This window comes from Ptychodera flava (genome assembly GCF_041260155.1).
Source record: "Ptychodera flava strain L36383 chromosome 23 unlocalized genomic scaffold, AS_Pfla_20210202 Scaffold_24__1_contigs__length_23054250_pilon, whole genome shotgun sequence".
Lineage (NCBI taxonomy): Eukaryota > Metazoa > Hemichordata > Enteropneusta > Ptychoderidae > Ptychodera > Ptychodera flava.
Window position 1 is genome coordinate 15,238,449 of NW_027248278.1, and position 16,103 is coordinate 15,254,551.

Sequence of the window (16,103 nt, forward strand, 5' to 3'; positions counted from 1 at the left end):
TCATTACTAACAAATTTACAAATATATTGATTTCATGAGTGGGCACATAATACAAATTCTAGGTCGCCTCTAAACCTATAAATTTATCCGCTTTCAGAATATAGGTCGACAATGACGTCAGGTTTCTAAAATGGAATTCCCTCGTAACCTTATTAACATAATTCGTTGGAAGCCCTATGCCATGCATACGCGACGTCTTTTACCGTTACGCGAGTGAGCGTTTACGTCCAATGAACTATTTCATGGCACACACACGTTCACTGTTGGATTTTTAGCAGGGAAGACAGACTTGTTCGCTGTGTACGACATGGTGTAGTCCGAATTTTAACGTGTAGTTTAGAGGGGTAGTAGCATATCAACTACTTCCTTATGTTAATTATTGACTTTGCCTGACTCCTGTCGATACTTAATCCCATTACTGTCGTGTTTCAGTATATCTGTCTTTGTAGTATGCGTCACGAAATACAGAACTACAGGAATATGGCATTATTTGTTTCTATAAATTGTTCTTGCGGCATGAACTACAGAATTATGCTTTTTATTGTCCGGTGGCATTCTTACTGAGGTTTGTATCCACTTCTGGTTAACAAATTTCTCATCATTACAACTTCGCCGATGCTAACTCGCCATGTATGCAACCCCGAAATTTCGGGGTTAGTTAATATGCTAAGCCGGTCGGAAGGTGTGAATCACGTACACATCGATAATACCAACATCAAACGAGTCCAACAGCATTTGCATGCAAGGCAGTGTGTGGAAACGGCGACTATTTCTCCTGTGAAGTTTGATTGAACCACATAATCCGTCCACGAGGGACTATTGTTTCGTGGTATTTTCGAATTCTGACGCCACTTGGCAATTGCGATGCGACATCGGTACAATAGAACTAAAAGACGCTTCGTTGTACCAACACCTGGCACAAAAGCTGAAAATGGTCGAACGACGTAAGCACGGTCACTCCACAAAAACGAGTGGAATGACCGTGGCGTACAGACTTCGCTCGACTTCAATAGCTTGTAGTATTGACTGCTACTAAAATTCATATTTTACAAGTATAACTCCTACTTTCTTTCAGCCCGTACTTATGACATAGCGGCAGCTGTATACCTTACCTCATCCCACCTCACAAGAAAAACAGAGACATTGTCTATGTATTCGACTCGAGTGCATTGCATCCTGATGTAGCCTCGCCAGTCACAATCGTATTATCAAACGTTTTGAATCAGACAAGGACTTCCGTCAGAAGAAAATCACTCGTAAAGAAAAGTTGTACCATTGTTGAGGTTGCTAATTCAGCAAACAAGACAGGCGATAATTGTGATAGTATGAATTTCAGGTCTAAGGCTGTGGTAGTCCGTTATCTTGGGGAATTGATATGTCACTTGCACTGTATAAGGCCAAGAAAAATAAAAAGTTTGTTTCTCATCCTAGACATGTTTGAAAAATGATGATGTGACACGGTTTTTTTACTCTGAATTTTTTATGTTTCAATCAACAAGAATGCGCAAAAACAGCATGAAAATAACATAGCAATGCACGCAGAGATAAATGCACAGCAGTGCTGCTTTGTGATTTTTGTATAGCAACAGTTCTGTGCTTTGACTTTTAGTGCAGCAATGCACAGTTTTGTCAGTTTAATATAACAGTGAAATATGTTACAGTTCTGAATGCAATGTTAGTGTCAATTATTTTGTTTATGGTTCTGTTTTATACAGCATTGTGTTCTACAGTATCATCGCGTATTTTTGCGTTTCTTTTTTTTATTTCCTCATGAGTATGAAAAAGGGTTGACGCGGCGGGTCTGAATTGACGCTCGCGAGGATGGGAAACAAACTTTTTATTTTTCTTGGCCTAAATGCGGTTTCTTGCTCACGATTGGTACCTTTAAAAGATTGACAGCTGCCACCAGCGTATCGGCATGTACATGTCACGACAGAAGTAATACTGTATAATTTTGAGGTGTTCGATTAGATACTCCTATGTCGCAAAATCTAACCAATTTTTAACTTAAAATTCAGTTCCGTATATTTTGTAACGGTAGATCTAGATTTGAGGGCAAACGACATAAAACCAGAGCAGGCGTCGACCAGTGTATGAGCACGCACTGGTTGCGCGGTGTTACATTGAGTGACCGACAAGCTTTGTTTGAGTTTAAATAGAGTGATTCATTACAAGTCTTTTCTATTTCGTTATTCAGTGCGTAGGTGTGGACCTTTCTGGTCGAATTCAATACATGTATTCTGAAAGAAGCTGGTAGCTATTGTTAGCGGCAAATTGAGCTCAACTCTTGTGAGAGAGTAAAAGGCGTTGCTGTTTACGAACCCCATAACATTGTCTATCACCAGGCATAAGTGCTTGATATTTTAGTGGCCATAAACCATCTCATGGGAACTTGGCACGATTATACCAGTTTGTCCTCATTCACCTCTTAATAGAAGCTGTCATATCACAGGACGGACACGCAGACAAGACCTAGTGCGCACATCGGAACTTCTCTATGCATGATGGGTCATTGACGGACATGTTTTGGCGATCATAGCGGTATATGTACACAGTCAGCCTGCAATAATGGAAAACTTCATGTGAAAAAGCGACAATCTAAATAGCTTTTCGTAAATTAGTGGAACTGCAGTTTTTCAGAATCAAACGACAGTTTTCAAAACGCACTTTTAGTCAAAATACGGAATGTTTTATCATATAATTTCTATACCACTATCTTTCCGAAGTCGTAGAGAATCTGAAGCAGCAAAATGACCTCCTTCTTCTTCGAAGTATGCGCGAGAACGGGGCAAAATAAGAAACGGGATCAAAATCGTGCAAGCGTGATCTTTTTACTGATTATTATTCACACAATTGCCTTTTTGATTAACAGTAGCTATTGTTATCTCCGTATCATCTCTGAAAAATAAAGAATTACCATGACTGAAATGTTGTGTTTATACGACTTTCAACATTATAGTACCTACAAAGCAAGTAAAACGTCAAATTAAAATTGCCTGTGTACGTTTAATTATTTTTTTATACTATAGTAAGTTATGTTTTCATATAGGATGTATAAATCCGTGGCAAAACGCGTCCAACGATTTTCTTTTGATCTCGTTTTCAAATGTAAAAAGGAATACATACACATTTTTATGTTTTTCATTGAAAGGTCATAAAAAGTTTATTGGTCTAAAGCCTGTTTTCATTAGGCTGTTACTCATTCCAAAAAAGTAAAACATAATTAGGGTACCCCTTCCACCCAATGGGGGTCTAATTGCGACCATTCGTTTCATCGTGACTGCCTGTTAAGTACTTAAAGTACTAGACACTCCAAACAAAAATGTTTGAGTGCCATGCCCAGGGAAAAGAAACCATGAAAATGGACGTGTTTTTGTGTTTTCATTTTCAAATAATCTTTTTCTCTTTCAGTGTTAAAGTATGCGTGTTCTATCCAAAGTATATGATACTTTTTAAATTGTCCAATCCTAAGTCGGAACTTTCAGTCACGTGAGAAATCTCGGCCTGATTTGATGCAACTTGTAGCGCCAGGCATGAAAAATAGCCTTTTCTATCGAAGTTTTTGTCGCAATTGGCCGAGGGAATGTAGCAAACTTTAAAATTCTGATGATGAAATGTCCGGAACTGACGCCGCGTGGAACTGACAAAAAGTGTTGCAACTTAAGGGACGTAATTAAAACTCGTCAAGTAGACGCTTACATAGGGAGGCGGCTTTTCTGTGTTCGATAACTTTGCTCAAAGTCGCACATTTTGATAATGTAGTTTGGCATGTACCAAGCCAGCCCAAGGCGGAGGCCTACCGGTACTCTTTCGCCATGGTTCGTTCAATTTGTGTCCAGTGTGTAGTTCCCGAGCGTTGGTAACGTTCGTTTGTTGATAATGAAAAGTGGTCGGATTTTAGCACTTCTAAAATGTTCTGTTTAGGGACGGGGGGGGGGGGGGGGGAGTGAGTTCAAACGCTATTACCCCTAGCCCAATTTACCATGCACTTTTTAAAAATTAAAACTTCAAGTTTGGAGTCGCGGATAGACAGTATAAGCCACTGCGGGCTGACAAAATGTGAAATAAATATGCCAATAAAAACTCAACTCCGGCGGATACACTATTTTGCGGACTGCAATCCATTTTTGATATATTTTGTCATTGTGTAAAATGGTGAATACGTATGTTTACATGTTTTTTTTTGTTTTGGTTTTTTTGCGGAAAATAACGCCCAAAACAATTAGAACAATGACTTTATTCGAATATGGTAATACACCGCGCCACCAACGTTAGACAGCCAGCCACTTCCTATCCAACCGTACTGTAAATTTTGCCGCGTTGAGCAAATTAGTGTTTGCCGAAATGTCTAAAAATACCCCTGGAAGTTACCACTTTAAGGAACACCCTGCATACGTTGCACCCCAGATTAGTTTGAGAACATTTTGAAAAGATACCTCAAAAGGGTTAGTTGTACCACCTTTTGCAATCTGTTGAAAACAGTTCTTATTTTTTTTAATTTGGCGGGAACTCAATTTTAAGTAGTACAATGACAGCGTAAACAAAAGTGGCGCGAATTATTTGGACAAATATAACAAGTTCGGCAATTAATTGTTACATGTAGCAAACCTAAGTAATTAAATGTGCGTACAGTTCATGTACTTTGGATAGAACACGCATACTTTAACACTGAAAGAGAAAAGATTATTTGAAAATGAAAACACAAAACACCACATTTTCATGTTTTCTTTTCCCTAGGCATAGGCACTCGAACATTTTTGTTTGGAGTGTCTAGTGATTTAAGTACTTAACAGGCAGTCACGATGAACCGAATGGACGCAATTAGACCTCCATTTGGTGAGAGGGGTACCCTAATTATGTTATAAAATTTTCGGAATGAGTAACAACCTAATGAAAACGGGCTTAAGACCAATTATCTTTTGATGACCTTTTAATGAAAAACATAAAAAAGTGTCTTTAATCCTTTTTACATTTAAGAGGAACTGTCTGTAAAAACCTGCAGAGCGCCTATATAAGGTGCCAAGGTAAATTTCAAAAACATATAAATTAAATACCAAAAATAGGCCATGATCTAACTAAAGTACCAGTATAATAATTTTGTTGTGCTACCTTCTGTTACCATAGTAACAGCGTTTGAAAAATAAGACGTCAATGGCGAAAATTTTACATCAAACGGTCAAAAACAACATTTTTATATAACAAATATACCAATATTTCACCAATCATTACTTGTCTAGTCTAATTTTCCAATTGTACAAGTACAGAAAAATAGTTACGCGAAATGGTCAAGTCAATAAAAACAATGGGTAAAATTTGACCTTGACCCCATCTTAGGTTCTTGATAGCGCCCTCAAGTGGTCATGTTTTTCAGATTTGTGGAAAGAGTGAAAACTTCTCAAATTCAAACGTGTTTAACTCAAAAAGGAAGCGGGACCGGAATAAGTTGATATGATATTTACTTTAAACTATTACCGATGTCTAATAATCCGATTAAAAACGTGCGGGCACTCATTGTTTTTTTGCTTTAATTTTATTTTAAAATTATGGAAAATTAGAAATATTAACTAAGCCTTCCCGTTTTTTAAAAGAACTGTTCTGTGGAGAAAAACTAAATTGAATTGTGATATCTTGTATACTATGAAACATCACTTTCAGTTCTATCAAAATATTAAAAATCATATTAATTTGGCAAGGTTTGTTGCCATGGCAACACTCCTAAAAATGGCATTTTCCTCGTCATTTTCAATGATTTTCACTGATTCTAGCACAGTCCCGCGTGTCCCTGTCGGAATGGATAGTGCTCATATGTTATTATTCTTAAAATATGTACAGTTTAGTTGTTAAATTTCCTTGTTCTGCCTTTTTTCTGTTTCCATTGCTATCGATCAGACTAGTATAAATGATTAAAATTATTAATGTTTTTGTACATTCTTGCGATAATTATACAATTAGTTAAATTATATTATACAAACAATTCTGCTGCATGCATAGTTGTTAATATTAATAAATATTACCCACGTCACAAAAAATAATTGTGTTATTTATTCAATATGGCACTAAATTTCAGTTAAGGGCAAAGGTCAAAGGTCACTGTTAAACCAATAGAAATGCTTGATTTTATTGGGGATCTATGGGGAAACCAGTATTTGGCGAAAACGAGTATTTTGGTGTTCACAAACATACAACCTTATGTCATCGAACACATGCAATATTATAACACGTTTTGGAAGAATCCAATGTGTATACTGCACCTTTGTTATTTTTGAATTTTGCGCATAGTTCTGCGCAGTATGTCACAGCTCATTTCCGGTATGCCAAAACAACCCTTTCTGTCGATGTTTGTGTACACATTTATATCGCCAACATTTATCACTTGCAAATATGATTCAACCAGTCCAATTATGGGAGACTTAATCATATAAAGAAGTTATGGCAGCATTTCGAAGTGTTTTATCATAAAGACAGTGAATGCATAGGAGCAGAATATGCCCATGCCGTGTAATAACGCACTAACAGTGGAATTTTAGAGTAAATTGGCATTTGAATAGTAGCTTTTAATTTCGCTCTGTTGTTTATGATGCGGTTTTTAATAAGCAATTATTGTTGTTATATACACCCATGATATTGCCATGCCATATCATCATTTGTTACCATGGCAACCGAACTAGCGGGCATCATTAAACGCTATAAAAACATTCATATAGTCTATATTTGACTTCTTCTATCTTAAAAATTTACGTTGTGACCCCCTAATTTTTAGCCTGATTTTCTTTCAAATATCCCCTATAATTTACTCTGAAAGTTTCAACAAAGTTTATTCCGACTGGAATGAGCTTCACGACATTTCCACATACTCCTGATACAAAAGAAGTAAATAATAAAAATGTACTTCCCAATTGACAGGGCTAATACATCTACGTGTGCGAGACAAAACTTAACAGAATTGTGTTAGGCCTACTTGGTTGCAAAACACGGCCGCTAGTTTGTTTTGAGTAACAGTGTGTGGAGTATTTTACAACGGAACGCTATACGAAAACGCTGTAATAAAACTCTAAATTCGCATCGCTTATTTTGTACCTTTTCCTTATCTCTCAAAGGAGCTAACATTTAAAAAATCGGCAAAATAATGTTTTTTTTCCAGCTTTGATGGTTAGTGAACTATAACTGCAGAGAAAAATATACAGGATATTTATGAAAATTAAGTACTACCATACTCATGGATTTTATCTTGAGTATTAGTTCTCTGGTACCCACCGCTACCAAACAGAACATGTACACCCCAGGCGAATCTTATTTGCATCACAATATCAACGCCAAACGTTCAATCACACGTTTTCTTTGATACTCACACACTGTGGAGGCAGCGTGGGAAATTAACGCTGGTCCGCTGGTCCGAGACCAACAGTTTTTCCACACCACTGGTCCTTCGGACCAGTGCAAAATTCACATAATAATTTTGAAAATCGAATTTGTTTGGCTATGTATCCAACTATTAGTCGGTCCGATCCCCGCTTGCATGAGTGTTATTCCTAGTTTTGCTACTGCAGTACGTAACGAATTACAAACTCTTTGGACAGAGAATGACAGCCACAACAGCTAAAACTTTTTTTTTAATAACGCACGCAATTGGCCGATTTCAAGGGCAGCTATTATTTTGACTTATCACAATTCTTGATACTAGCAACGTTTGTTAGAAAGGTCATAGGTCTTGCAAGTCACACTCGCGCGACCTGGCTACGCTGTTTCGGATCACTCTACCAATATGTGGGGCACGAAGGAAATCTGAGGCCAAAGAAAAAATTGTGCTCTTCCGATAACCCGATCTACCCTATTTTTTGCCTGCTGACCCTACATTAGAGCTACGTAAACACGGGAGTAAAAAAAGAAAGAAAAAACCGTAAAATCAAGTGTTCGTAATACTTGGCTTTTGATTTTTACTTGAACAAGGATGTTTTTTTATGTTTATTCCTTTTATATGTATGATACATTTTTCTGGAAATGTTTTGGCCAGTGTTGACCGCCCTGAACCCCTGAAAATACATATTTGAAATAAAAATCTTGAATTGGAAAAAAACCCTGCAGACTAACCTACCTTATTTTTGAAAACCATTTATCGGAACAGCACAATTTATTTATTCATTTATTTTTTGCCTGATCGAGAAAGACGAAAACCGCGATCTTTTCAGCATGCATGGCAGAATGAGTTCCGCGACTGGTTGTTATTTGATAAGTCGAAGATGTATGTACTGTATGCCATGCCGACGAGCATACGGCGATCTCTCTGCCCGTAAGGTAGCCGCATATCTTGTAAGTCTGTTTTCTCTACTTATTCTAAGGATTCGTTTGTGGTTGGCACTAACAACTTTAGACACTCAAATTTAGCCTCACACAGTCAGTCAGAGTTTCATAAAATCGCCGTTGAACACGCTAAGAATCGTAATGCGCCAAGGCTGAGGCAACACTGTAAAATGAACAGTGCGGTCTTCACAAAACTCTGCTATCTCAGTATCTGTCCCGTAATGCCCATGCCATATGTATGAATAACCGTCTATCAAAAGACTTTGTCTGGATGGCTTCACTCGACGTAAAAAGTGACAGTCACTGCATCTGCATACTCAAGAACAGGAAACTCTGCAAAAGGAGGCAGATACTACAAATGCAGTTGCTACTGAGTGTGCAGATCGGGACACTGATGTAGAATCAGACTATGGATCTGACTTTGAGTTTGGAGACTCTAGCTGCTCTGAGGACGATATTGCCCATGATCACTTTGAAATAGCTGATGATGTAAATAAAACTGACTGGAGAACTTGTTCCAATGTTGTAGAGATTTGAGATGAAAACTGAAAGACTTTTCCCCATGTTTATTTGAAATGAAAACTGAGACTATTTCCCATGTTAATTGGAAATGAGGACTGAAAGAATTTTTCTCATATTAATTTGGAATGAAAACTGAAAGACTTTTCCCCATGTTAATTTTGGAATGAACTATAAAAACTTTTCCCATAGGGATCTTGTACTGGGTGATACCTACCTCTAGTCATGGCATATATTATTGAGCAAAAAAAAATTAAATTTTAAAATACATATTTGTTCATTTATTTGTATCAATTTTATATTTACAACACCAGAGTAGGAGAGACTGATAATTCACCATATTATCAGCTATTTTCAATTGAAAGTACATTTTTGAAGAGGTTTTTGTTAGTTTTTTGTTGGACCAACATACATCAAGAAGGAACAGCAGATTCTCTTTGCTATTGGTCCTTTGAACCAGCATGCATTTCAAGTTAATTTCACACACTGCGTGGTGGGGATGTTGACATGAAACTTTCACTGTACAGTGCGTGCCAAGAGTATCTCTATGATAGTTGCTAACATTTTCTACAGAAACGTCATCATGGTCGATACCAGCTCGCAAGAGAATAAGTTCAGACTCTGTGACAAGATTTTTAGACTGACAAACTCTTCTGAGATGTGCAGTGATGTCTCGAGTACACAATTCAAGGGCTGTTAGCGATCCATGGCATTCACTTGCTTTTCCGGCAGCAATGCCGACATCACAACCCACAGCTGTGACAGAGATATTCATTTCATGACAACAGGTAGATCTGAAATTATTGTGAATTGAGAATAAAACAAAATTACGTTACAAATGATTATTTGCTTGTACCTCTCTCAGACACTTGTACTCACTCGCATATTTCGAATCATTTCATGAACGGCTAAGCTCTCATACGCAGCATTTGATAATGTGATGCGACGGTAGGTCTAATCATTCGACACTCAGGGCATTGCTGAGTTTCTCCTACTGCCTCCATGTTTCCAGGTAAAGCGATTGCTGATAATGTCACAGCAATTCAAGATAGCAGTACTTGCTAGGATTCATCAAGTCATCAAGCTGAAGTGTGACATTGACTGACATTGAATCATATTTTGATAAATAAACATCAAGTCAACACACCGGGATCGCTATCACCAATTTGAAATTCCCGCTGTTTCGACCGATGCAGGTTGCCTGGATTTTATCACTGAATTTCACTTCCGAAGTTTGTAAAACTAAACAAACAAAACTGTTTGGTGTGTCGAATTTATTTTAATTGATAATAGCATGGATAAAAATGCCAATACTCACCAATTTTCTCGGAGTGCACGGCGGCAGCTTCCGGATTGCGGCAAGCGGGTCCATTGTTTACGTTGGACTGCGTGTTGCAGGTATGGTTACGTAATGTCATTAACCTTCTCCGGCATTAGAGCGCCCTACGGCAGAGAAGGGTCAAAGGTCAATATAAGGTTACGGACTTACTGAGGGGACCTTACTCATGACAAATATATATACTTAAAACATCACTTTTTGTTAGTTAAAAATCTACAATATAGTGAATATGTTACATTTTTCCAGAATTTTCAACTTGTTAAAGGGGAAAACGTAAGGAAATATTAGGTCCTCACCATATCACGTGACATGGCCTGTAACATCAAAATGGGTCCGTTTAAACAAAAATTAAAATTCATTCCTTCTTAGTTAAACTATGCCCTATCATATGTGATATGTTTCGTCTGAATTGAAAATTTGACCTCCGCCACCTTTTGCAGGTTTTTACAGACAGTGCCTCTTTTAAAAACGAGATCAAGAAAACCGTTGGACGCGTTTTGCCACGGATTTGTATAGATTCCTGAAATAATAAATAATAAATAATAAATAAAAAAATAAAATAACGGAGCTGAATTCATAATATTAAATAGATAGATATGGGGTTTCCTTCATTAAACTTCAATCAGTGAACAGTAATGTGATTGAGTCGACACGATCAGACATAAAATCGGAGAACAAGTAAACACATGCCTCACACTAGGGTCAGGCTGGGTCTGATCCCTTTGTTCGAGTTTTCAATGGAGAGTGAATTGTATATCGCTGATCCTCGCATTCGTTATTCAAAGTTTGGTGGAGTGAGTTTAAACCTAAATTCAAAATGTGTATAAGGCCGAGTCTTTTTTCGTCGCGAGGGCCTTGTTTCTCGCTTGGTTTCTGAAACACACGAATATCGTCTATCATCGGATACATAAGCGTCTGTTTGACCAGGCCTAACAAACTTGCACTTTTCGGCTTTTACAGTCAGTTCGTGGGGACGCCGAGGGCCTGACTATATGTCGCAGTCACAAATCACGCGACCTTGTTTGCGCTGAAAGTGAAAGACTTAACGCATGCGCTGTCTTTGTAACTTTGCAGAAGAAGGAATTTCAGGTGAGTGGTAATTTTATTTCCTTAAAAACATTCTTGTCAAATGTCGCGGAACATGTCATAAATGTACACATGTCAGATAGAAAAGGCACATGTACAAAGTGTTACGTTTACCGCACCGTCATAAGAGTCTCGAGTAATCTATAATCTTGTAAATTTACGTAAATACACCTTTGGTATGTTGATAAGAAAAATGTCCTCGTTATTTGCACTGAATCTTCTCAAGCATGTATTCATAGACGTACATTGTATTTTCATAGGTGTATAGGTTGCACATTTAGGAAAAAAGTCTGTTTTATAGCATTGCCATGTTGACAGATTTATTTAGTTTCCCTTTGAGTAGACTTGGTTCAAGTCTGTGATTTGTGAATGTTTGAGTGGAGTGAACGCAATTATTTGTATTTTGCTTTCATGTGAAACGCGCGCGTGAGTGGACGCTATGAGTCAGGTGAACGCTATACAGGGGAGTTTCACCCGGAATCTGGCAGAAACTAACTCACTACACTGCGCAGACTCAAAGGTAACGCATTCAATCGATGGGAAAACCTGGCCTGGGCTACCAAATTTCGAATAGGTTTGTACGAAATAGGAGATACACAAGAGAAACTATTATAAATTATTTTATTTTTTAAAAATTCACCGACTTGAACCAAGTCTACCCTTTGAGGTCAGAATGTTGGAAATATTGTAAGCACACTGTCCTCTCTTCAAAATGGTGAACTTTGAACTATGTTTTACATATCTGAGTCCTACTTAATAACAAGGTAGGTACTTTTCTCTAATATATTCTAAAGTATAATGGCATTCTACATTGTTTACTGCGACCCGGGAAGTCATAGATTCAAAATCCTCACCATGTAGTATTATGCTTTTTGCATCAGTGTTGTGTTTGTGTCTTTTGTGAAGTTATTGCAGTATTATAAAACTATATTCAGAAAGAAACAATGTGAAAAAGTGGCTAATAGTAATGTAAGTGTTTAATTCAGTAAATATTATGAAAAGAGAGACTTACTGATATTAAAATGGCACAGCACTGGACAGACAATATTTGGCAGTTCAGTTAAGCCACCAATAATTGACTATATGTTCCACACTGGTGTCGCACTGGGTGACCTGTTTTGTTACCGTTTTCAATAGAAGGCGCATGAATAATTGCAGCTATTCTTAGTTTCGCTAATCAATGGTTAGATGTGTATATGCTGATAGAAGTCAAGAAGCGTCACGTCTAACGACCTGGCTACTGTTGTTAGCTATTGACAAAGGTCAGCTGTCACTACTTCAAGATTTGTGACACACGGTCGGACTCTGTGAGGCCACTAGTGTTTGATTACCTGCATGGCATATTATAGTGAAGTATAACTAGAAATTAATTTGACCAAGAGAAAAGGAAAACATGCATCCTGATAAAGGCAAATGTAAAAGTAAGGCTGTATTCACCAAACAAAAATGGTGATGAGGTGGGCTGGCTAATCACCGAAAGCTATCAGGGCAGCAGTTAATTCTACATTTTATATGTCAGAAAATATCCATCGAGATGTGATTATCTAACAGATGAAAAGTGACATGGAATAGAGACATTCAGTGCCGTTTCAGTCATCGCAGTCATGATAAGACATCGTAACACCATAGCTTGGACATTCTCGGTATGACTTTCCAGGGATTATCGTATCTGCTGTAGTGGGATTCTGTGACAGTACCTAAACTTTACGGAACTCTATGGCTATTCACAGTCACTGTACGAATCGGTAACGTAACGGCACCTTCCCTGTAACAGTGTAGTAGCTATAATGATGTCTTTTTGTGTCTAATTGATGACAATTTTCAGCATAATTTGTCTATCTCGGTAGTAAAACTTGTCATCAAGCAAGTTGGCGTCCAGCTGTTCTACCTTAATGCACTGTCGATCGTGCTGTACAGTAGATTCAGACGACACGCAAAACTCCTACGGACACGAAAAGTTGACGCTCGTATATGCTTACAAAAACTTCAATGAGTTCGTTTATTTTCATTTTTTCTTGGGGAGGGATGTGTATAAAATGGTGCTTGCACCTAAATTCAGAAGCAGAATACTGTAATCCTCATATCGCGGTGGTTTTGCTAAATAAGGCCCACAGTAAGTTATTGTTCATGTTCTTGGTTTTATGGTTGCCAAGTACTTCAAATGTTATATGACATATTTCATGGATCGCATTCTTGGGGTATCAACTTTTCTTGACATTGCTCTGTTCATTCTGAATAGTTTCTCATTGTCTTTATGCGAATAATAAAGTGTCATATGTGGACTTGTGCATCTATCATATTATGATAGGTACAGCGAAACAGTGAAGAAATATTAAGGAACAAAGTCGCTAGAGGGTGACTCGGGCCGTTATGGCGAGCCTTGTAATGTCGTAAAAAACAAAAAAGTAGCGATAAACTAAGAAAAACTGAAACCGTTCCTTTAAAGGTATACTGTCACCTGTTCCAATTTTGCCACAGTTACCATGGTAAGAGAAAACCTAACCAATCACAGATTTTAAGCGGGTGGCCGCTTTTTAAAAACAGCGTCCTCACATGGGCATTTTCAATACCAAGGAACTCCTCTTTGACCATATATGGGCATATTTAGAATACTGGTGACTTTATATCTTTAAGCCAAAACGAACTATTATATTACGTAAAACTATAGCAGTGAAGCAAAATATTAAATATATTTGGTTTGGGGGAACATTGCGGTTTTACTAATGTGTGAAAAGCGAACCATCATGAACAGAATATGGGGAAATATGGTTGAAGTGGTACTTAAAATATCAGAGGAAAATTTCTAGATATTCCCATCCCTGTCCCTTACATATATTAGTGAACGAAACTTAGTCTTACTAATGGTTAATATTTTTGCAACGAAGAAGAGGACGACACGCAGAGCTTAGATGTGTGTTTAACTCAGCCGCACAAGTTCAGTTCAGTTCAGTTCAGTTCAGTTCAGTTCGAACGAGGGAAAAGATACCCGGTTAGGATATTTTTTATATCCCTTTACCACGATTGTGGCGGTCATATTGTTGTTTGAAGGCATTTTATACTGACTTGGCATTTGCTACGGTGGCAGGCAGGCTGTTCCATTTATCAACAATCCTGGATATGAAGAAAACTTTTCTGACGTAGGTTTAACAAGCTCTAAGCTGGAGTGATAAGCTGATATTGTCGACCATTACAACTTTGCCGATGCTAACTCGCCATGTATGCAACCCCGAAAACTCTGCTACCTCCATGGTCGGGGTTAGTTAATATGCTAAGCCGGTCGGAAGGTGTGAATCACGTACACATCGATAATACCAAAATCAAACGACTCGAACAGCATTTGCATTTAAGGCAGTGTTTGGAAACAGCTTCTCCTATACGAAGTTTGATTGAATATTAGTTTCGTCACAGTCCCTCCATGAGGGACTATGGTTTCGTGGTACTTTCGAATTCTGACGTCACTTGGCAATTGCGATGCGACATCGGTACAATAGAACTGAAAGACGTTTCGTTGTACCAACACCTGGCACAGAAGCTGAAAATGGTCTAACGACGTAAAATAAGCACGGTCACTCCACAAAAACGAGTGGAATGACCGTAGCGTACAGACTTCGCTCGACTTCTATAGCTTGTAGTATTGACTGCTACTAAAATTCATATTTTACAAGTATAACTCCTACTTTCTTTCGGTCCGTACTTATGACATAGCGGCAGCTGTATACCTTACCTCACCCCACCTGACAAGAAAAACAGAGACATCGTCTATGTATTCGTCTCGAGTGCATTGCATCCTGATGTAGCCTCGCCAGTCACAATCGTATCATCAAACATTTTGAATCAGACAAGGACTTCCGTCAGAAGAAAATCGTAATGAAAATTTGTACCATTAGTGAGGTTGCTCATTCAGCAAACAACACAGGCGATAATTGCGATTATCTCACAGTCTTCAAACACTCCCAGCAGAACATTTACATCAAGCAGTGGAGAACGAATTCAATTTTTAAATACCTCATGTGTAGGTAAAGCTACATCCGAATCAAAAAATATAAAAATACAAAATTGAAAGTCACTTGATGACGACGATTTTTTATACCGGTGATAATGAGGGGGGCGCGGGCCTCGAACAGAATGATATTCAGCTTCAGTCGTAGATAAGGTTTTAGATTCAAACTTTGATTTACTTGAATTTGTGGTGATTCGGACTCAGTATTTCCTGCATCAAAGGGTGTAAAGTGTACGACGAACGCTCATGACTGCGGTATTTACGAACTGGTCATTAAACCACGGTGACTTCACCATTTGGAATCCTATCTGCTGACGGCAGTGATCACGTAGTTCATACTGCTTATCTCTCGCCAAATGCCCTTGGCGAAAGGTTAGATCATGTTTTGTCTAAATAATGCATCAAAACATTGCAAAATTTGTTGAAACAACATTTGATGGACATTCATGATGGATTCATGGAGCATGAAATGATGTCGAAATCATTCCTCTGGTAGTGATTCGCTTGCTTTTTACAGATCTCTCTTTTATGTTGTTAGCCTTTTCTATTCAAATTAGATAAACATGTTTATGCCAGCCATGGAGATAAGCCGCATGAACGCTAGAAGCGACGACTGCGTTCCTTTTTTGAACATAGCTTACAAACTGCCAGTGCAATTTACCGGTGGTACACATTATTTTTGAAAAGTCCCCCTTCAGTGAGAGTGACAGTCACTGAAGGAAGACAATTTTCACGAAAACAAGGATATCTCTCACTGCGAGTTGTCGTTGAAAGGCAACCGACGCCAATATCGTAATCCCATCCTATGTTACTGCAGACATGCCTTCAAAATGACTCAGCTGAAACAGTTTTGTGATCACC